This window comes from Rhagoletis pomonella, unplaced genomic scaffold (genome assembly GCF_013731165.1).
Source record: "Rhagoletis pomonella isolate Grant_MI unplaced genomic scaffold, Rhpom_1.0 Rhpom_scaffold_00001, whole genome shotgun sequence".
NCBI lineage: Eukaryota > Metazoa > Arthropoda > Insecta > Diptera > Tephritidae > Rhagoletis > Rhagoletis pomonella.
The window spans coordinates 42,063,814-42,088,597 of NW_023458555.1; positions in this window are offsets into that span (position 1 = coordinate 42,063,814).

Sequence of the window (24,784 nt, forward strand, 5' to 3'; positions counted from 1 at the left end):
TTTTTGTAATCGAAATGAATACATTACTGTTGTGAAATGAAATAAAACTTTTCCTTTTCAAATATAAAACAAAAAAAAAAATAATTTTTCTTCATCTTTTAATCCCCAAACGAAATGTTACAAGAAACGAAGCCATCTGGTGGCGAAACGGAGTTCGCCGGGTTTGCTAGTTTATATATATTTATTAGTAAATTTTTTCATAAACATTTTTTTTATACTTCTGGGACGGAAAAAATTCTTCAGTCTAATAACTATGTGACTCTTAAGCGTTTTTGTAACGAATAAACTTGGTCCATCACCTACCAAGGTAGCACTGGCTGAACGGCTCCATTATCTGAAACCTAGTAAAAAAAATGGTATTTCTTCTTTAGCATGAGATTTTATGGTAGACTTGGATATCCAACCATAATTGATTTTGCTTATTTGCTGGCTACAAATATGCTGCATAGTAAAATGTTAAAAGAAGCAGTTCGACTGCAATTGAAACCCCTGTGTCTCCGTCATTAATATAAAAGTAAGAGTGAAACTGATTTCTTAACCAACGGCCTTGAATTTGGCCGAAAAGGGGACACCAGTAAATGGGAAAACAAGACATACATACATACATATTTTCATTTCAGTTGCGTTTGGCGACTTTATTGCCAACGAAAACGGTGTCAGCCACAACACACAGACGAAGAAGTTTGGCGCGGTGAGCAATGCAACTAAAGGAAGAAAGACGTGCAGTTAAGTCGATTTGCTGCACAAGTAAACGTGAGTATGTACAAGTGCAAATGTGGATGAGAATGCAGCTCTTCGTAAAAAATAAGTAGCAAAACGCAAAAGATGCAAGATAGCTGCGTTTGTGTGTAAACATGCCGAGGAGTACCTACGTGTTTAGGAGTGTGTGCGCGTGACTCTTTTCATTGCTAACGAAGCGAACATTTGCGAATTTTTTTTCTCTTTGCCACTACTTCTTGGAGTATACACAAGAATGAGACCTTCCATACTAAGACAAGATACTGTTAAAGAGCTTAAGATGTAGGGTAAGCAACGAAATTAAGTGCAAGGATGTTTGTACCGAAGCAAATTGGCAATGGCAATAGCAGCAATGACTGCAGTAACATCAACAATTGCAACAACAAAAGCGAAATCAACTCAAACATCCGTTGCCTTTGGTGATAAGCGGAAACGTAAATTTGTCAACTGCTTACAGACACATACTTACCTACACACACAAAAGTAGATTCATATACATAGTAGGTGCGCAGGTGCCAGCTAGTGTTGTAACGAATCAAGCGTATGTAGCAGATATTGCGTATCCGCCACGGTTGCAGCCTCGACGTTGCCGACTAGCTGTTGCAATTCTGACGTCTCTGTGCCACACAAAGTGACATTAAAAGCAACACAACAACAATGATGCAACAACTACAGCAATTTACAAGACAGCGAGTGCGTAGCTGGAATCTCTGGTGAAAATCTCCAGCTGCTAGTGTTTTTGTTTTGGCGGTATGTGCAGTGGTGAGACTTCGCCATGGCAAAGGAGCAGTACGAGTATTTGTGGGTCCTTTGTGGCCTCATTATACGCTTGAGCAACGCAGCGGAACATGAATGCCACTCAAACGAAATAGGGTGGCAACAACAAACGTAATGGCAACTACAAAAAAAAGGAGGAAAAAAATTAAAACAAGACCGCAATAAGGCCATGAACAAAAGAGCAAGCTGAACAGCTGCCGCGAGGACATTAGCGTTGCGGCAATAGCTGCTAAGCAGTGTCAACCGCTCATCCGCCGCCTCCTTAGCGATAAATTGTTAAATGCAAATTCTACAAATGCCTGAACACCACATCGACGCTTTCGCGCACAGTCTGGCTGATGAAGCGTACACTGTTACACAAACACTTCGTTATCGCCAAGTTGCTTCCTAACAGCCGCCATTGGTTCAATTCAAATGCAAATGAAAATTCACTGTTTTGAATTTCTACTTGAATTTGTGCGCACACAGCCGCATATCTTGCGCACCCCACATCTTTGGGAACATTTTCGTTTCACTTGTACTCGCTTTCAACTTTAATTTACGCATCAACCTTGCCTTTGCTGTAGGTAAATAAAGTGAGGAAATGTAATGGCCTGCCCTAAGAGACAGGAATAAGGAGTGTGTGCATAGGTGCTGTTGCAAGGATGGCTTTTAGTTGCAACTCTTGGCTGCAGTGCCAATAATGTACAATCTGGTTTATTTAAATTAGCTCTTGAGCTTGACATAAACTAGAATATCCTTTGAGCATTTGAGCGTAGGAGAGGAAGGAAAATTTATTAACCTTCTTTCAAATAAGGATTTTTTCCAATTAACAGAAAAAATGCACCGCACTTCTGAAAAATTATTCTTGAGGAGATTAAGTCGATCTTGAAACTTTTCACCTCTACGTAAAAATGAATAAATAAGTTTTTTTTTGATATTTTTGGATTTGTGAAAATTTTGAGAATTTCTAGTAAATTACAAAGAAATTCAGATGAAAAGGAACAATATGATCGTCGCATCTATTTATTAAATTTTCTGCGTCTCGAGTAGCGAAATCAAAAGCCAAATATGTGTGAGATCATACATTCTATTCTAAGTGGAAAATGCCATGCCCATTTTACACAATTTAAACAAAAAAAAAACATATTTCAACCTTTGGTGTTGAAAGTAGCTCCAGTTTTTTGCCTGTGAACTGGCGTACCCTCTTCAAAAAACCTTAAAAAAATTCCAAATGTTAGACGGAGTCTAGCCAATTATTTGTTAAGAAAGGGCCCGGATAAATGCCACTTTTTAAACACATGGCAGCTCTCTTCAAGCATTCTAAATGCTCAGAGTAAAGATTTCTTAACACTCTTTCGTTTGACACCAGTATTTTTAAAATTAAAATAATTTCCATTGATCCGTAGTTAGCATTATGGATGGCTCACTTTATATGCAAGGCATCACGCAGAGTAAACTAAGGTTAAACTTACGGCGATTGTTATATAAGTACGGAAATATTGGAAAACCATTCTAGATAAGTCAAATCTAACTCCTCTCGTAAAGTCTGAAGGCTCTGTCACGTGCAGATTTCTCGTCGCTTTGGCGATATATCGTTTTGACAGCAACGCAAGTAGCGCAAGTGTTTGCTACAATGAATGCTCTGACAGCGAATGTTTTTAGTTTTTGAATTTGAATTTTACAATTAAAAAACATTGAAACATTTTTAAAATAAAAGTATTTGGCCATCGCGGGTTTTATTCGTTTTTTTTCTTTGCATGATTTTTTGTATTTATTTATAAGCAAAAAGTTATTGATTTCAACAACAGACTGTCAACGCTCGCAAAATGGCAAGAGTTAATTAGCGTTCGTGTTGCTTTGCCGTCAGTATTGCCTATGTGAAAAGTTTCATATAAACGTATGTATTTTTCTTAGCTGTCAAAGCAAACGATCGAACGATTTTTCAGTTGAGTACTACTGGTGTTGTTTACAAAAACTTGAAACATCCATCTTGTTAAAAAAATTTTACTAAATCGTGAACATTTTCGTGTGTTGATTTTCTAGGACTTTCGATAAAGCCAAAAGCAATGTTCCAATCAAAACACTCCGATCTTAGATATGTTAAATTACCACATTGAACCACCGTGTCTGGTTTTCCAAAGACCTTGACACACTCATATTTCAAAATGGTTCTCCTTTTAATAAAAGAATAGCCTTTCTGACTAGTACACATATTTCAGGACGAATGAGCAAATCCAATTTTTGGCAAAAAATTACAGTTACGCGCTTTTGTACTTTAGACGACGATAAGCAACGTTAATCCGGATTAAGTTATTCTTTCTCAATGAAAAAAATAACAAAGTGCCTTACAATCGCTCACTTACATCATTAGTATCATAACCAGGGAACGGATTTTTAGGACCTAAAAACCTAAAAAAAGGCAAAATAAAATAACGAAATAGGCTGGAAAAGGCAAAATAAAATAGTGAAAAAGGCAGGAAAAGGCACTAGGTGTTGCAAAAAAGGCAAAAAAAGGCAAAACAAAATAGCGAAAAAGGCAGAAAAAGGCACTAAAAAAAGACAGAAAATACGAAGAACAATCAAAAAATACATTTATTTTAGAAATGTTTATATTACAAGTAAAAAGAGAAAAACTATGAACTAGTTTCATTATATGGAAAATGTGTACTTTGAATCTTTGACTATTTTATCCTTTCGAGTTTCTAACTCATAAAACTTTAATCTGTATAGTTCTAGTAACATTGAACCACAAGATGCATTTTCATTCGATTTTCGCGAAGAAAAGCCTTGAATGTAGTAAATGTGTGCTCGACGTAAGTTGATACAAGCGGCGCCCAATTTAAACATGGAACGTTTGAAACGTTCATATTATCAGGAATAAGGGCGTTTTCCTCGTCCTTTACAATTTTATCCACACCCCTTATTGTCTCCAAGCCTTCGTTAGTTGAGAAAACGGCTTTGAATTTTTCCAACACCAATTTGGCAAGAGGTCTCTGCGCTTCTATAAGCCGCATGGGCAATGTGTATATTTTTTAATCTTAAAAAAAAATTGTAAATGCTATAATAATTTTTTTAAAGGTAGAAAAGGCAAAAAAAGGCAAATATCTTAAAAAAGGCAAAAAAAGGCAACATCAAATGTGTATATATGGAATCAGAGAAAGCTAAATCGTGGACATTCTTAATCGAATATGCTCTATCTCGTTAGCAGAAAAAAAGGCAATTTCCATAAAATCCGTTCCCTGATCATAACTCAAAAACACCAAGGTCGATTGATATTTTCAAATAATAGAGATCTGCGCTGGTCGTTTTAATTTTTTTTTTTTAATATTCGTTATTCTCCATTTGAGCTAAATTATTTTTTGATTTCAAATTGCAAACAAATTTCTTTTCAAATAATTTAAAATCGCACATACGATTTTAGAACTGTTTCGGCACTTTAGAATTTAGATCTAATTCGGAACTATTGAAAAGGGATGCAGCGGGGGCAATTGAGACTTCCCTAAGACATCGCCATATTAAATTCGTCAGTGGTTTGCATGCAAAAGAGTTTCATCGCGAACCAGTACTGGGTTTAAATGTGCTAGAAGCGCACCAGTTCAGAACTAGAGATCTTCTCTAGAGGGTATGTACACTTACATATATGTACATACTCATCAGTGAACATTCAAATACGTGCGTACAAAATTTTTGTATGAAAATATTATTTTTAAATACGAACATTTTTAAGCGATAATTAAATATAGAGTATTAATTTTTCCTATGCATTATTTCCCTCAGGGTAGAAATTGAGTTAATATACTCATATTTCTCGTCCAACTCTGCTTATGGCTAGCAAAAAAAAAACATATTCATATTCATCAAAAACAAAAGTCCCCTCACACAACTCACATAGGAGTAGAAAAACCGGTCAAAAGTCAGATTTACCAATTGTTGCAAAAGTCCAGTAAAATATGCTATTCCTACAGCTAAAAGACTGATCTATTGAATGGTAGCCATCAAAAATCCCTCCGCTGCTTTCCCTTTGACATATGTATGTCAACCTGAAAACAGTCAATGTTGTGATAGTTAGTTTATTTTCTCCTCGTTCTACTTGTTTCTTCGATAATTGTGCTTAAGTGAAGACCTATTTCAAGAAAAAACCTTTTGAACAGGGGAAAGAACTCCATTTCTATCATTAAAGACTAAATTTAAGTAAATAGCTTTTAATATCGCCTTCGTTTAGAAAACTTAAAATCAGTCAATTTTGATATCTTTGTTGAGTAATTATTTTAAATATTGGTTTTCTGTTTACTTGCCAAGGCTTGTCAAAGTTTGGTTATTTGAAATTTGGGTAACTACAGTTATCTGTGAGCAATTAAAGCAAAAACAGTTTGCTCGTATGTACTCCATTTTGATTTTCGAAGTTTTCGAAGGACGAAACACGATGAGTCGTAGAATTGTAATTTTGGATTTTATTTACAGAAATGTTCAATGTATAGTTATAAGGAGAGTCGCATTGTTAACAGGTATAAATCTGGCACTTAACCTGGTAAAAATTACGTAACGATTGAATACTATTTGACAAGAATCTATGAAAAGCCCCGATACATCGCTAGTTTTTTTCCTACTTTTTTCTTCATCTGTAAAAATAACTTAAAAATATAAGAAAACGAATGCCGAAAAGTGTACTCGAGAGTCAACAACATTCATCGAAGCTGGGTACACAAATTAAGTGAGTTGCATACCCCTTAATTTTAAAGTCCTCGGGAGATCTTTTGAAGGACTATGAAACTGGAGAATAATCTAATCGACTTCGGCGAGAACGATTGTGTCCTTAGAACAATTCACCGCATTCCTTTTTTATTTTTAAGCTATTTATTTAACCCTGGAAGGTCATGGTTCGTCGTTTCGACGACGCGAGTTTTTATTTTACCGTTATCGCTATTTTCCTTTGTTTGTATAGTGCTAATTTTTCGTACAGCGCTAGTCGGTGTTGTGCTGTTGATGTGTGCTGTTACTTGGATTCATGCGCTTCGTGTAAGTACTTATTTTTTAAATGTGCTTAGCCAAAACGACGAAGGATGAACTTTGTGTATGTTTTACGTTTATGTTTTCAAAGTAATTTTCTTAAGTTTTTTTTTTTTTTATTTGTTTATATATTTTACTTCTGCAGTTAAAATACACGATGAATACAAACAAAAGTTATACCGAAGAAGAAAAAAAAATTGCGCAATTTGTCCCCCTTCTAAGCGACGCATAACAAATCGTCCTGTGCAAAATGCCAAAACAGTCAGCACAAAATAGAGCTTTGCGCCTCTTGCACAAAATGAGAACTGTCGTATCTGAATTTTGTTCCCTTTTTTAGTTCATAGTATTATTTTTAAGAAAAAACACTTTAACTGAATTATATGTACTTTAAGTTATTTATTTTTTATATTTTCTAACTAATGTTTTGTACAAAAAGCCAAATGAATCAGAGCTGTGAAATCTTGAATTACAATCAAAAGACCAAAGAAACACTACTTGATATTGTTTTATTTAAAAAATATATAAACAAAATAATGTGAAAATAATAATTTTTGTGCATTTTGATACACAGGTTAATTAAATAACGCCTTTTAGAAATTCCGTCGTCAAATCGACGAAGGATGACCTTAGCGTTATAAAAATAACGATGATATTCCAGGGTTAATTGAAATTGAAAAAGCGTCAAAATCTTAGTAACGAAAATTTTTGCCCCATTCGCATTTATTCACAATCAAGAGCCGGTCTAAAAGGATGAAGTGCATATAAGAACTCGTCGACTTAAATATGTTCAAGCAAAACGAATTCCGTTTTTGTCTTCTTCTGAAAAAGTTTTTTTAAAAACTATGGTAACTGAATATAACCAAATATTTCACGAATGTAATCCTTAATTATGACTACGTTTCATGTTTGATTTAATTACTGAGTAGAAAAACACATAAAATAATTTTGTCCAATTTTACTATACAAATACTCCTCTGTGCAACATTTGGACGTTATATATCGACACCGTTATTCTCTTAAATTCAATAAAATTTAAAGCCAATCACATCCATTCAATGTGAATATGAATGATTCATTGGTCTCTTTGAATGAATTCTTGTAAACGTCTAATATGTATGTATGTTTGGATGAAATGAAATGGCGGCTGTCATTAACACCACAAAAAGCTCGAATTTTCAACAAAGTGTTCGACATTAGCACAAATGAATGGTTCTGGTATTCATATGCATATCGTCGTTTAAAGTATAGAACCGCGTATCAACAAAATGTAAAAACGCTATCAAGATAAGAAATTATTTTCTAGAGAGTAAAAACACTCATATTTCAAAATGGTTCTCTTAAAGCAATCACATTTCTGGCTAGTATATTTCAGGATGAATGGATACGGATTGAGCCAAGAGCTTGTGTGAGCAAATCCAATTTTTGGCAGCAAATGTCAGTTACGCGGTTTTTCAGAATGACAATACGCGGTTTTGTACTTTAAACGACGATATGTACATGCATACACACATTTGTAAGTAAGTACCAGGGCAGCCAACTCATTTTTGACAATTCCCCGATTTCGACAATGAAGTTCCTCGATTTTGCCCAAAATTTCGTAAAATTTATTTAAAAAAAGATGTGTATGTATTTCGATATATTGCTGGTCTTTCTGTTTATTTTGTTTTTAAATGTTATTTATCTATTTATTTATAAACCAAACCAAAAGCTTATAAAGTTAGTTAACAAATGAAGAATAAAAATTGTACATATATTATTTACATACATAGAGTGGTCGAAAACATTTCAGTCGACCCAAATTTTGACCAGTTTTCACAATTATTTTATGTTTTTTTTTGTATATACTTTTTTAATATAGTTCATTCTTTAACAAAACCCATATTAACTCAAGTTTAAAACTTTCAACAATATTTAAAAAAAAAATCAACAATTTTTCTAGAAAGATTTTTGAAAGTTTTGTAGCCCACTCCATTCTAGTATAATAAAAAGCAAGTTTCAAATGGCTAAAATTTTTGCTTTAGAATTTTTTTGGCGAAAGTGTTGCAGTCTTCTTCCATTTAAAAATAAATTGTTTTTATTCTTACATGACAAGGAAATGCGACAAAGAAAATTCTAAAAAATTAGCGAAGCAAAAACAAAACTTCAAAATTAGTTAACACCTGATTCCTCACACAAAATAGTTCATACCCCAGTTCCCCACGTAAACTGAAATTCCTCACAAAAAAACGGTCCTTTCCCCGATCCCCCATACAAACTGAAATTCCCGCAAATCGGGGAACTCTCCACAGTTTGGCTTCCCTGGTATGTACGTATGTTTGTATGTGCGCATAGCCTTTGAAATATTTTCCACTCAATGTTAGTGACACTGCAAAACATGAAGTTCCACGCCCTTAGGGCTATCGGATCACTACAATGCAAAAGTATGTAAACAAAACAACAATGTGGGTGGGAAATGTGCATACTCTCAACTGATATTGTTTGAAGTAGTGGTACGTACACCTCATAAACATTTTATGGAATGTCAAAGTTATTGTAAATTTCATTTCGACAACGCGCATACAAGCCGTTGTACAGAAGAACGTACAGAGATGCAAGTCGTAAGGACCACCCAGCAAAAAACACGATTGCCACAGAAGTTAAAATGGAATCGAAGTAGGCAATGGGAATCGCTTACCCTTTCGCTTGAAGAAGGCATTATTTTAACATGGGCATGTCATTGGCCGTAAGCCTTTACCCGCAGCATTACCTTCGAACGAAGGGAGAAAGCATTAATAAACGGAATTCAGAGAAGCGAACAAAGAATGCCTTACAGAGAAACTAATGTAGAATATTTAGATAGTACATAATATAATATAATAGATTGGCGCTTACCCATATGTTAGTGTTTGGCCGAACTTCTCCTCCGATTTGTGGCGTGCTCCTTGATGTTTTTAGGACCTACAGTTTTAAGCCGACTGCGAACGGCGATTTTATTTTTATGAGAATCTGTACATACTTATGTTTATTAAAATACAGGCTGTCTTAAAAGAATAAATCTATTTAAATTTTTTATAAATCAGTTTTTATACATACATATGTATGTATGTATATCGGTATTTAGATCTTACTTAAAAATCGGTATGTACGTACATATATACATATTTAATTAAACTTAAAATTGTACTGGCTCACTCATGTACTTCACTTCATTGGCTGACTTCAACTACGCTATAAATTTAACAAAGAAAAACATGATTACTAAGCTATGGAATTTTCCATAGAAAGTAACGGTAGAAAAGAATTGTTGGGTATTCATTAAATTATTCAGATGACTACGGTGAAGCATTCTACTTTGCATTCCTAGTAATGAATCAGAGCAGCGAGGTTAATAAAATATTGTAGAACATTCTACTATGCATTACCGATAATGCCTAAATGAAGCGAAACAATTAGAAGGCATTATAAAGCAATGTGTTCTAGAATACGTTACCACTAAAAGCGATTGCCAATTTTTTGCTGGGGCATCTACACCAGTGTTGCACAGCGTGGGCAGAGCTCCCAATGCAAACGCAATATTTTTGTGTCAGTATGTGTGTACTTAACAAAACAGCGCGCATATGCGATGCTTACAGCATGAAGAACAAACGCAAAATGACCGGCTATTAGCGGCTGTCCGAACACAATGAAAACGACGAGCTACGGACCGCAGCTGTCAAATTATTTTTCCACGTATGCCTTATGTAGATAATTATTTTGGCGACGACAGGGCTACGCGACGACTGTGGTTGTGGCCAGATTCGATCTATTTCCATTTTTCCAGCGACAGATAGGGTTCTTCCTCTTCTGTTATGTCAAACTCATGTCGCTGCCGCGTCCAAAAAATTCATGTCGACATGGACAAAGAGTTTAGATAATGAAGATAACAAATTCGAAGATGTGGCCCATAGCTCGCCGTTTTCAATGTATTCAGCACTTAAGTTCGGTAGCGTCCCACACACGACTTGTACGTGAAAGCCGAGTAACTCCATTAGGCTGAAGGTACATACTTTTATTTGATTTGACATTGCGTTGATCCGTTTGTGCGCTGACGGCGTTAAAAAACTTGCTGTTACACACTTTGCGTTGTGCTGCTCATTGGTTTGTAAACAGCTGCTACACATATCCACAAATGTAATTTCAAATGTCAACGCATTCACGCAACAGAAAAAAAGGGAGTTGGTTTACTTTCGACGGCAACTGCGTTAACGCATACGTAACGGCGTCGTCTGTAACGGCCGTCATACCAACACTAGTGTTCAATCTTATTTGACTTTGACGGCGTGACGCATTTGCCGGCGAACCCATGTTGTGTACCTTCGCTTTGAGACTCCCGTGTGTACCACTGATCCACATACATAACATTTGCCGGTCAACACCGTGCACAGTCACATCTACTGTGACAACAGCAATCATTGTTTCATTAACGCTTATAGCTTATGATAGCTTTTCCCGCAATAAGGAATACCTAATATGACCAACTATTTCATAGCTCAAAGAAGTGCAGGTTAGGTTAAAGTACTTGCCCCAGGCAAGGGACACACTCGGACAATGAAGAGATTGTTCTGTGTAATATCATGAAAAAACTGAACGGAGACACTTCATTTAGTCGGCGAAACGCTGCGAGTCGTTTACCAAATTTGGAATGCGGCTAATTTCGATCTCTGAGAGCTCAGTGTTCCATTTGCGAGGCTAAGGTTGCACAGTCTGAAAGAAAGGGTGGATATGATTCCACCTCATCAACCTCTTGACAGCTTATACGAAAGGGATCAGTTGAAATTCCTAGTCCTACCGCAGGAATACCAATTCAACAGAGGCCTGTCAGATACTCCATCACTAGCCCTTTAGAGGTAACGTGTTTTTCAGCACTATTAAGGGGTAACGATGGGTCATTTGTATCTTGCACTGCAGAAAGTGTTTTAAAGTTCCCTTTAAAATCATCCCGAAAGAAGTACGGTTGGTCACAATAGGTATACCGTGAGCAGTCTCGATAGTGTTTAAATGGCGCTGGTGTATGGTGACATTTTCAATCGACTTCAAAAAAAGGGAGAGGTTATCACCGTGAATTCTCTTTTTATCGGAAAAATGGTACCTAAGGGTTGTTCCGTAATTTGATTTATTGGTTTAGTAAAAAGTTCTATAAACGCAAGATGAGCTCAACTTTATAAAGTAATAAAAATGTTAAACAAGAATTTTAATAAAAACAAATCAATGAATTCCATGAAATTTTTACACTTTAATGTCCATTTTCCTCGATTTCTGGTTTCTGGTTTTCGATAGAGATGGTGATTTTTCACGATTACTTAATTTTTTAAATATTTCGAATACCGAAAAAATTAACTGAACTCGTATTTTTAATATGTAGCTCAATTTGGTGGAACAAATTCGAAGTTGGCAAATTAAAGTTTCGAATCTTTGTTAATATATATATATATATATATATATTATACATATATGTATACATATACATATATACATAAAATATAATATAATACATTAAACATTTATACATAATAATATATTCATATTACATATATATATATATATATATGTATCTATATCAGTATATACATGCAAGATTATAAGAGGAAATATGTTTGGTACCCAATAAGGCCGTTTTTTGTATTTTTACTTTTTTTTTTTCAGAAAACAAAAAATATCAACCTTAAATTGATAAACAATAAATTTATTGGCAATATAAAACATAAATCAGCAATAGGCAATAAACTAACTTAAGCTCAGTTTGAGTTAAATGTCCAACAGACCAAAAGTAATAAATGCGAAGGAACTTGAATTGGAAAAAGACAGGCAGAAAAACACTACACTCAGAAAAAAGCATTTCTTTAAAAAAGGAAACCAGTTTCCTTATTTCACTGTTACTGTTTTTTTCTTAATATTACGAAAAATTTACTCAATTTGTGAAGTTTTTCCTTAATTCAGGTTCATGCTAAAAATAGGACGTCACTAATTTGAGGAAGTAAATTTATTCAATATAAGTAATAATTTCCTCAATATAAGTAATAAATTCCTAAAATAATTTTGAATTTTGTCAGTGCTGTTAAAACAACACAACTAATTGCTTTCCTGGGAAATTTCGGCTTCTGGTTCTGAGACCACAGTTTCGAGTTCGGTTCGCGGTAGTTAGGGTAAGGTAAGTCAATTATTTCATTTCAAATATATAAATAACAAATTCTAAAATTAATTTCGTAAATGGAAAAACCTAAATACTCAAATACCTTAAAAAATAAATGAGATACATTTTTTTAAATACAATTTTAAAAATTACAATGAAAAAAAATAAAAATTAAAATTTCCTGCTCTGGGACTCAAACCTTGCATCTCTCGTGCGGCACTCCAGAGCTTGCGACTGTTTGAGCGCCGCGAGCAAAATTGCATACTTATTCCTTTCATACTTATTTTTCCTTAGAATAAAGAAAATAGTACTGAACCTAAGGAATTGTGTTTTCCTTAAACTGACTAAAATTTTACTTATATTAGGGCAGCCATGTCATTGGAGCCATTTCTATATAATATTTCCTTAGAATAATATGTATAATTTTTTTCTAGCATCCACAAATGTTTTTTCTGAGTGTAGGATTTGTAAGACCATCGTTATTTAAGGCACAGTAGGCGCTTTTTTGGGGGAAAGCATAGAAAGCCACCATAGCAACTAATGTCACCCCTAGCAATTTCCTGCAATCTGATAAGAACTGGCGGAGTAAACAAACGAATAAAACTGCTGCAAGTACATACACGTATGTATGTATGTTTAAATGTGTTAACTTCAATGTCTTTTAGTGAATAAACAATGAAAAATTGCGCATTTAGTTGATTATCTAAAGTGAAAGCCAGGCTAATAACACAAAATTCCCATGAAATTGTGGGTTTAGCTTTTTAGCAGTAGGAGGTAGGTAGTAGGTTCGGACGGCACGCGCATTCACATAGTAAAAAGTAAAAAAATAAAAACTGAATAAAACGTTGAAAGCACTAAATAAAATACTTAGAACCATTGGCCAAAAACAAAATTTTCTTTGATGTGATGTCTAAGCTGAAAATGCCGGCCAATGCCGATGGGCAGGCCAAAAAGTGATGATCACATTAAAGCATCCTTGCAACTTTGCTGTACTTGACTTCGTTTGTGTCCACCTTCCTGTTCAAGGGCCCCTCATCAACGCTGCTTTCAAAGTTATGACAACTTTTCTCTAGCAAACAAACATCAAGTTCGGTGAAAGAAGCAAAGGACTTATATTTTTTCACAGTACGTAAAAATATGCTTAAAATGCAAAAAAAAAAAAAAGAGTGAAATATTCAACAAATTTCCTCAGTAATAAATTGTGCTTATTTAACGCGTCGTTTCGCACCCTCCTCGCTTTGATTTGGCGCGAGCGAGCTACCAGCCGCTTGATATCCGTTGCAGTGTCGTCTGTACAGGACATCTGTCAATTTTAAACTAAGTCTAACAGCCTTGACCTCGTCAGATACGGTGGCAAATACAACAAGAACGCATCTCACTAGTAACACAAAGCAGCAGCAAAATTTCCGCCGCCTAATAATGGCCGGATACGGCGGCGCACTACTTAATTATGCATCCGCCTAGACCACGACGCCACCAACTGCAGCAATGAAAGTGTCAACAACAACGGCGACAGCAAAAAAGGAAAGAGCGATGTCAGTGAAAGAGGTTAAAAGAAGCTGACCTTCGTCTTTGCCAAACATTCAAAACTTTGTGCAATTTCGCCTGCCTCTAATTTTATGACAATATTTTAGACATTGTTATCCTTCAGTAAAAAAAAAAATTGTATTTTTTTAAATTTGTTAAAACCAGTTCTTAACCCAGTTTGAAGTTTTCTGAATTAACGCAACTCACAATCAACATAAATGCAAATAAGTGAAAATTAAAAAGAGTTTTTGGTCCTATGCGATGAAGTTCTATCGAATCGGACATGTCGCTGCGTCCGGGGAAAAGCATTTATATGTAAATCCACTGCGAAGTTGCCAAATGCAGAAATTCTCGTTATAATTACTTTAACAAATTTCAACTAGTTCAGCTCATGAGCACGTAAGAACACGGCCGTGTATTTTTAATGGGTTTTGAGGAAAAGTTTTTGGAAGCTACTATTTTACCCCTCTTCTTAACTATAGAAGAGTGTGTTCAAAGTGGTTGATAATAATTTTGGTTAATTTTGGTTTTCGTTGGTTTCTTTGCTTATACCCCGAAATAGGTTTAGTTATAATTGCCAATATGTATTTGTTTATAGCGAGCAAATAGTATAGTTGGATGTGACGAAATAAATATCTAATCTGAAGTTTACTTGAGACTTTTAGTTTTGGACAATATTGTTTGTTGGATCAAATCATTGTTGACCAAAAATAAGCAGTGCTTTGGTTGATACAAGTTTTCAATTACCTTTGTGAACTTGTTGTAATGAAAGAACGTGGGAGCAGTGTATGTAGTATCTGTGTATGTACATAAATAATTCCATTTGAATTTTTGATTTGGTTCGCTGCGTTTTATTTACTCAATTTAGCAGGTGGTAGAGAAATTTAAATTTTGATTGATTTGTTTTTGAAACCTTTTTCAATAACTAACTTAACGTCCCGACATTAAATTTTTGGTTGCTGCATTGTAATTTTTATGGAAATTACCAATCGAGACAGCAAATTGGAGAAAGTTGGTAATTTATTTTTTGAGATATTTCTAGTTATATATATATTTTTTGTGAGTGACATCATTGTTTATTATTTTAGTTTATTTTAGTGTTAGATGATTATTTAAGTTTCGTTTAGTTTCAAATCGGCAGAAACTAACAAAAGGTTTTCTCGAAAAATTGCTTCGAGCATAATCTGTGTTAGCAAAAATATGGGTTTTTCGAATTTTACATAACAACTCTTTACTTAACGCTCCTAGATTGTAATTAGTCGAGTAGCGCGTGAGCTATGGTGTTTTCGTGTTTACCAACAAATTTCGCCTTTTGATTGCCCCTCTCTCTTTTCGTGTTCGATTTTAAAATAAAGGAAAATGGTTCTAAAATTTTGTGTTCGTTTCTTAAAATAAAACACTCTTGTAAAAAAGGCAAATTCTCTGCGCTTTGAAGCTTTTCCAGGCGACAAGGTTGCCCTAAAAACCAGATGGTTGCTGGAAACGACAAATTTATGCAATGCATGAGTAAGACAAGAACAAGAGGGCAAAAATATGCCCTTTTACAGGGTTGAGTGTAACATCAAACAAAGTTTGCACCGTGAAAGGGCAACATGTTTTGGAAGAAACGAAAGCACCACTAGACAAGGATAAGTATATAAAACTTACTCTTATACAGGGTTGAGTGTAACAATAATCGGCTTATGACCCAAGAAAGGGCAACAATTTTTGGAAAAAAACTCCACTATTCATTAAGTGCACATATTAGAGGGCTGTATGAATTCATTCCAAACGGCTTATGAGTTATTCATATACAAAAGGAATGAATGATTTAGGCTTAAAATTTTTTGATTTTGAGTGAATACCTGTTCTGATTAGGGCTGTGCGATTATTCGATTACTCGAGCAAGTTGGTTAATCAATTATTCGGTTAATCAATTACTCGAGTAATCAAGATTTTGATTACTCAAAACGATAATTAATCGAGTTACTTGAAATATGATTACTCAAAAAAAATAATTTTGCTCGTTAAAAGAGTTTGCTTTGGAAAATGCCTATTCTCTTTTTTACATTCTGTATATGAAAAAAAATTGTTTGCTTTAATTTTTGAAAACAGAAACGTTGTCAAGGAACTTTAACTACTTTATACATATGTAAAGAGTTGAAATGTTGATTACTCATTTTACTCGAAATGTTGATTAATCATAAAGCAAATTACTCAAATATTTTTGTTTTTGGTTAATCAAAAATCTTGATTACTCGAGTAACTGAACTTTTGAGTAATCATAATTTCCAATTAATCGAATAATTGAGTTATTTACTTTATGATTAATTAAAATTTTGAGTAATCAATTAATCGCACAGTCCTAGTTCTGATATATGTGTCGACATTAGAATATTCAAACACAGTGAAAATAAGTAGAATTTAAATAAATGACAATTTTTTGTATGGATATCCAAAAGTATTTTTTCGAAGCACATTTGTACAAACATATATATGTATATATGTATGTATTGGTGCGCTTCTATTACAACTTGAGCAAACTTGTTTATAGAAACCCAGCCAGCAGAGAAACGTACTTTTTGCCGAAAGTGCAGTTTTCGTACATTTTTCGTATCCGGAAACGTTCAGAAAACGATTTACAGATTTGTTCATTTTTCGTATCCGAAAAAAGTCATCATCTTATTTCAAAACAATAATTTTAAAATATTTTTTCAAACTGAGCATTTGAAAACTGTATACGTATTCGCCAGCAGCTGAGTGTGCAGAGAAGTGTGCTACTATATGTTAGCTTTCAGGAGGGCCCAGGTTCGAATTCCGGCAAAAGCAACACATTAAAATTATTTATTCAAATTGAAATAATTGCTGAATCTTAAAATTGTTTTTTGTTTGGTTTGAAAAAGTTTTTGTGAAGTTCATGACGAAATCGTTTTCAACGAAAAATTGGATCAGACAAATTTCAGGAAAACAGCCGAAAGCGCATCCGTTTTACAACCATTTTCGATAGTTTTCTACACATACATTTCAGATGAACACTTTAGTGGGAGAATTGATCTGAAAAACGTCCGAAAACGGAATAGGAAAACGGATGAAACATCAAGTTTTTATACGAAATTTTTTCCATTTTCGGATACGTTTCCGGATATTTTGCTGGCTGGGAAAAAAACGTTTACCGAAATGAGTTTGAGAATGATTTGAATGTTTTCCATTCATTCATTCATTCACATTCTTCCATTTGAAGGTAGAATATTTAAAACAAAATGTATATTCATAACTTACAAAATTCCAAACGCCGAGTGTTTTGTATGTAAAGTAAAATATTCAAATCTAATGTACTCTGTTTGGCTAGAAGTTTGAATGAACTCGTGCAGGCCTCTAGCACATATGTATGTACATATGTATATATGTATGTTTTTGTTTTTCATATGAACGTGCACTCGTAAATATTTAATGTTTTTTCTCTTATGTATAACGATTGCATACATAGATTCTCTTCAACTAATTTAATCCAAATAACTTTCATTCCAAATCAGTACACATAAATATGTATTATCTTACACACTCTTTATTTTATTAGCGTGATTTTTGGCAAAATTCTAGAGTTGCCGAATGTCCTTTCTGCTTGAAACTGAAAAAAACTACACCTCTCTGCAGAAATTTATGTGTTCTAGCATCGCGCACACTATAAAAGAGAAGTAAATCTGATTAAAATGTGTTGTATTTGAAATTAATACTCAATTTATGTGCTGCTTTTTTTTTTTACTTTCTTTTGCTGTACTAAATTTTTTCATTACCTTATAAAAGTGAAATTCAATTAACTTAATGCACGTGTTGTAAGATGTTTTTGAGCGAAATGAAAGCGTTCCGGTTCACTTGTGGCGCCCTCTTTATGGTCGGAAATTAATCAGAAAAAGTGAGATACATTAGATTACAATCGTTCCTTACAGTTCAACTCATTTTATTTCTAAGAATTAATGACAAGAACGCCAGTACAATGTTTAAGCGATTGTGAATTCATTTAATATTTTTTTTTATGGAAGTATTTAAGTGACTTAAGTAAGAAGTGAGAAAAAAGTTTGCTTGTGCTACCGGCGGCGCCTTCCGCGAGAACTGCCTGAAGACAGGCACTTTTTTTTAGTTATTTTGAACTTGCACTTTTGCATTCATACGAATAAATTGTATCTCTTTATTAGATTAATGTGGCGTTGGAAGTGTAATCATAAGAAAAATAATTCTCTATTTATGGACAGTTTTTTGCTCAAACTAAACATTTTTTTACAGCTGATTGCAAAGAAATGCCCACAGGCGCACAATAATTCGAACAGAACAGGCCAGCTACATAAAAGTCGTCCTTGAATTTTTGTATTATAATGATGGAAAAAGACCTCCATTATTCTCATAACTGCTAATTAGAAAACATGTTTGCTTTATTATTGTTCAATAAAAAGTAATTAATTATTTTTATAAAAAAAATGGATACGCGTGTTGTTTTATTTCATGTTGTGGATTTATTGCTATTTAAAGATTTTATAGAGATTTTCTTACTTCATATTTGTGATAAATTTGCAGGCCAAAGGTAACTGCCATTTATTTTCTATGTAATCTTGTTTTTATCGCTATTTATTGCTGTAGAAGATATGTCAAGATCTAAAACTGCGATTTTTTCGCAGCTATTTGCATTTATTAGTGTGAAAGTATTATGTCCCTACCTGGGCGCAGTCTAAAATTTATATATACCATAGCATATAAAAAGATTCTAAATATAACAGTTCCTGTCGGCATAATTCGGTACAACTTTTTTTAAATATTTTTCTAGATTATTCCTACTTGATATAGGAAGTAGAATTTTTTGAAGAATGGCTGAAAGAGAGATAAAATTTTATCGGTAGATTTTCATCGAAGCTAGAAGAAAAATGGATGAAAAGCGGAAAAAGAAGGGAGCGTTTTTATACCCGAGCGCACTTGTGCACAAGGTTATTATAACTTTGTTCACAAAACGGTTGTTTGTAACAGGCAAAACGAATCGATATAGATATAGACAAATGTATACATAAATGATCAGGATGAAAAGAGAAATCGATTAAGCGGTGACTGTCTGTCCGTCCGTCCGTCCGTGCGTCCGTCCGTCCGTCCGTCTGTCCGTCCGCCTGTGCACACGATAACTCGAGTAAAAATTAAGATATCGTAACGAAACTTGGTACGTGTACTTCTTTCGGGCGTAGGACGGATGGTATTGAAAATGGGCAAAATCGGACAATAACCACGCCTACCTCCCATATAACGGTAATTTTCAGAAATACGAAAACTGCGATATTTTAGTAACTACTGAAGATTATTAACTCAAAATTTATATTTACAATAACTTTTAGACGAAAAATAAGAATGTTATAAATTTTTGAAAAATGGGCGTAGCCACGCCCACTTATAGTTACATGTGTATATCTTGGCAACCGCTGCACCGATTTCTTCCAAGCTTGGCACAGTTATTGGCCTTGGTACAGGATACCAAATGGCAGAAAATTTTTAAAATCGGATAATAACCACGCCCACATCTCATAAAACGGTAATTTGGAGAAATACGAAATCTTCGATAAAGCAGTAAATATTAAAGCCAATTTATTCAAAATTGATGCTTGCAACAATTCCTTACCAGGAAATACGTCTATAATTAAATTTTGAAAAATGGGCGTGGCACCGCCCACTTATGATCACATATATGTATCTCGGTAACCGTTCTACCAATTTGTACCAAACTCGGTATTTTTATTGTGCTTGCTACATACAAGCAAAACGATGAAAATTATTGAAATCGGACTAAAATTATGGCTTTTCATATAACGGTAAATTTTATAAATGCTCGAAACGTCAATATTTTGAAATTTAAGGACGCTAATTTACTCACAATTGATACACCCCGGCTTACCATGTAGCGGTAGCTTTCGGAAAGGTGAAAATCATATATTTAATATTTGCGCCGGGTATTTAATGTTCGGCTCCGCACGAACTTAGACTTTCTTACTTGTTTTGAAATAACAATGAATGGATGCTGGGAGATCTTGTCTTTCGTATCTCCATACATAAGAACAGCCTTCGACATCTCCGATATCATCTCTCTATTTTTTTTAGTAAATATAATAACACTAAATCATCAAAATTGGATTACTATACCATACAGCGCCCATGCCAATGAAAAACCGAAAAAAGGCGAGAAATTCTCAGTTTTCGCAATTAACTCGAAATCTTGGAGGTGTACGAGCCAAACGGACCTCCGATTCAGATTCAGCGGGTCGAAATACATGTCGGTGGATAGGTCTGGTTAAAAGCACACACCACTTTTTGTTTGTGTGCCGGTATTATTGATCATTTTTTTAGTAAAAAACCTCATACAAGAACAATGATCTTGGAATTTATAACTAAACCTTTTTCTGAGTGTAGATTCACCAGCGGTTTCGGAGCCTTCGTGAACGCACACACTTACACTACATATTATACCTACATACATATTATATATATATACGTATATATGTTCATAAATATACGATAAGCTCCGATTACAATTTTATTGCACATAATTTACATAATGTAATTAGCCTCTGCCATGTCAGTCAGAAAATCCAACTAAATAATTTTGTACAGCTAGCTATCTGCATAGCACCACCATAGGCGGGGTACAAATTTTGTGATAGTGGGTCTATTTCCGAGTTTGAAGAAAAAAATAAAGTGCATTTAAATTTTATGGGCTAAATTTAGTTCCAGAATTTATTTTATTTTTAACACGATATCGAAAAAACGAGAAGGTTATCAATCCGTTGCAATGACTGTTATTGAATGCTGTTATTGCAAATTTTGGTTGAATTAAAACATATTTGATTACTCGGTATTACACTGAAAAAATATGCTATCCTTGTAAACTATTTCGTCGGAATTATAGAGAAATTTTAAAGAATTCGCAAAGCTCTTATACGATTTTTTGCCGAACTTTCTAAAATGAAATAAACTGTGTACACTTTAATTCTTTTACGAAATTTTGGAAGAAAATCGATAAAGCAATGAAAATAATGCTGCTATGTGATGAAATTGTTGCAGAATTTTATTTACATATTTGTCATAGAGAAAATTCTTAACGAGTTCAAGTCAACCACTTCATATAATTTTCTGGGAAGATTCGTAAAAAAATCGTTACAGAAATGAGATGCTCCTTACGATTTCGTTAAGATTTCGGGAACCTTGGTTTGCAGGGATGACACTAGGAGAAAATCTTTCAGGCAGTCGTTTTGCTTCTTCTTTTCTAATGATGCTACAATTTGGTAAAGTATTACTTATGACCAAAGGTACGTAACAGCTTTCATTATTCAGTCCATGATTTTAAAGCCAACTAAATATTAAAAAAAAAAACTTGAGATCAATTTTATATAACGAGCCATTTTGGTATGTTAATTTCCTAATACCACCCTCCAGTACTACTGGAGTCAATCGCTACTTTTGAACCGCTACCGCACCGACTCCTATGTAAGTAGCTACTCTATTAACCCGTGGTAGTGCACATGGTAGTGCAGAATCAAACCAGTCGTAAGCAGAATAGCGAAAAACTAGACGATAGAGGGCGCCCATAAATCACGCAAGTGACTACTTTAGTAACTCCCGGTAGTGCAGAGAGAGCCGATGGTGACTACCGCCTAGGACATTGCCTTGTAAAAGTAATCGCTGAAATACACTGCAAGTAGTCGGTCGGTAATTGACGGAGTTTATCAGGTAGCTACCGATTCATCAGTCCTGTAGTCGCTCCCCCGTACTGCAGGGCAGGCGCTCATAACTTATCGAGCCCTAACCGGCAAAAAAACGTAAACGACATTTCATTCAACATTTTTTTTTTAGATGCGGAAATATTCCTAGAGCATGTAGATGCATTTCTGCATCAAAAATAAAATTTTGAAAAAATGTCGCTTGCGTTATTTTGGCGGTTAGCGCTCGATATGAAGTAGCAAGCTTTATACGAAAAATTTTTTTACGTAGAAATAGAAAGCTTGGTACTTCACATGTATGAGCGCCTGGTATTGGGAAATGGAAATATCGTTTCGATCAAAAAGAAACTGGACATAAAGAGTGGCCGCGCGAAAAAGGGCACATATTTAAAAAACATCACATTGCAATTTGTATTTTCAGAGAAAAAAATAAATTGCGTACCATTGTAAAAAAATTCAAATGCTCATAAAAAGTTTAAATTTGAAAATTTTTCAATGAAATTTACGGAGTGTATTTCAGGTGAGTAGAACTTCATTTGAGCTAAAAATCACGTGGAAGTTTGAACGTCGGTAATTTTGTAACCTACTTGAGTTGGTCTTACCCGTCTAGTAAGTTAACTAGCGTTGAGCAGGGTTTAAAAAATGTAAGATCAATAGTGCTGAACAGGTATTTAAGGAAAAGAACTTCAGAGTTGGCTCAGACATACGCAAATACTGTATGTTCGACCCCGAAACGGAGGTAAGTACGCACTCGAATACAAAAATATGGCCAAGTTTAAAAGGAATTGTTCACACTCTTACTGAAATTTCTGTGACAGCCCAGCAAAAAGGATGCTTTAAAGTAATTTGAAAACATTCAAAACAAGCCAAATTTTTATCCTTAAAATTGTCACATTTTCTGTTTCTGTTTACGTTAATGCATACAAACACACAACTTTAAACTCAATAATTTATGCAAACAAGTGAAGTATTCCAATTTAATGATTTATTTGTATACAATTAATGTACCAGCAATCACCCATTGAGGCTTGGCCTTTGGTATGATTGCTGAATTTTTCAGTTAAATGTAAATTTTAAAAAGGTCGACATTTTAGTTTGCATAAGTCACCAATTAATTAATTGAATTTTCTTTATTTTACAATAATTGATAAACAAACTTTTTTTTAAATTTAATGATTGAAGTTCATGAATGAGCGAACGAAATGCTGAAACAATAAAATGAAGTAATTAGATGTGTACAGTTGAGTTACCTTAGAATTATATTTGTGCAGTTTTATGGATCTTAATTTAACTGTTTATTCACTACCACTACTATTTACTTATTAGTTTCAACTTTTCTAAATTTGCCTACTTTAAAACTCTTCCTCCACACTGGTATATTAGTTCACCGCTGGTCATTTTATAGAAGCTGTAGTACAAATGTACATATGTTTTTGAATCGAAGGTCTTCAAACGTTTGCCAAAAAACCGGAAAAATTAGCGACCTTCTGATACTGACCTTGCTTTCGTTTCTTTTCACCGTTGATTAATCAATCACACAACCGACATTGCACTAAAATATGGTCTAAATTAAGATAGTTCTTAGTTCTTCGTCTATGCATTAAGCTTTAGACTTTTCATGACTGTAATAATACAGACAGAGCCATTAAAATGTATAATTAAATGATCTGAACGTCTGAGTTGATTTAGCCATGTCTGCTTTTCTATTTCAACGCAATCTGGTACTTCAGTTTTAGAGATATCCGACTGAAACTGGGTAAGCGGGTCTATTTTAGTAACGTATTAATCATTTGTCGGAACCGGCAAAATTGGACCTGCTTATGTATGCAGATAAAACCATTAAATTGTGTGACCGGTTTACACATCGATCACACACAGCAGTGAAAATGATTGAAATCGGTTCTTTATAAAGTTAGATTTTCAAAAAATTTTTGATTTATGAAGTATTGTTTATTTTTCATGAACGTGGGTGTTAGTTAATCTGCCTTATCCTGAGTTTCACATGAAAAAAATTCACCCAAAAATTTGCCATTCGCCCATAGTAAAATCATGGAAACCAAGAGTGAAAAGTGAACCGGTTCGGGGAAAATGAAACTCATGATAAGGCTGAATATATTTTCGAAGGTGTTTAGAGAGTAGATAAAGCAGTGGCGGATTTTCCCTAAGGCCCGGGCCTAGGGATGAAACGAAACCATGCAGGTATCGATACTTTTATTTGGAAGTAGTATCGAAAGAAAGTACCGATACCCGAAAAATATCGGATCTAAAGTATCGAAACTACTCATATCGATACTTTTAGCTATTAAGGTATTCCATATGAACTAAATAAGTTAGATTGAATTTTTTTAGGTTATCAGTTACGATTATCTGGCTTAACGACCACAGAGTGGTGTTGTCTAGAAAATTTTATCGAAAATGAGTTCAATAAAAAATCGAGAATAAGCTCAATAAAAAAATATTTCCAAATAACCATATTCTTTAACTGTAAAAAATCTCTGCTTAAGATTTTTATTTTAATCAAATTTTTGTGGGGCTCGAGCGCACTTGTGCACAAGGCTATTATAACTTTGTTCACATAAGGGTTGTTTGTAACAGACAAAAGGTATAGAGATAGATATAGACAAATGTATACATAAATGATCAGAATGAAAAGAGAAATCGATGAGCGTAGGACGGAAATGGGAAAATGGGAAAAATCGGAGAATAACCACACCTATCTCCCATATATTTAACGGTAGTTTTCAGAAATACGAAAACAGCGATATTTTAGTAACTACTGGAGCTTATTCACTCATAAATTATATTTACAAAAAAATAGGAGTATTATAAGTTTTTGGAAAATGGGCGTAGTCGCGCCCACTTCTGATTACATGTGTATATCTTG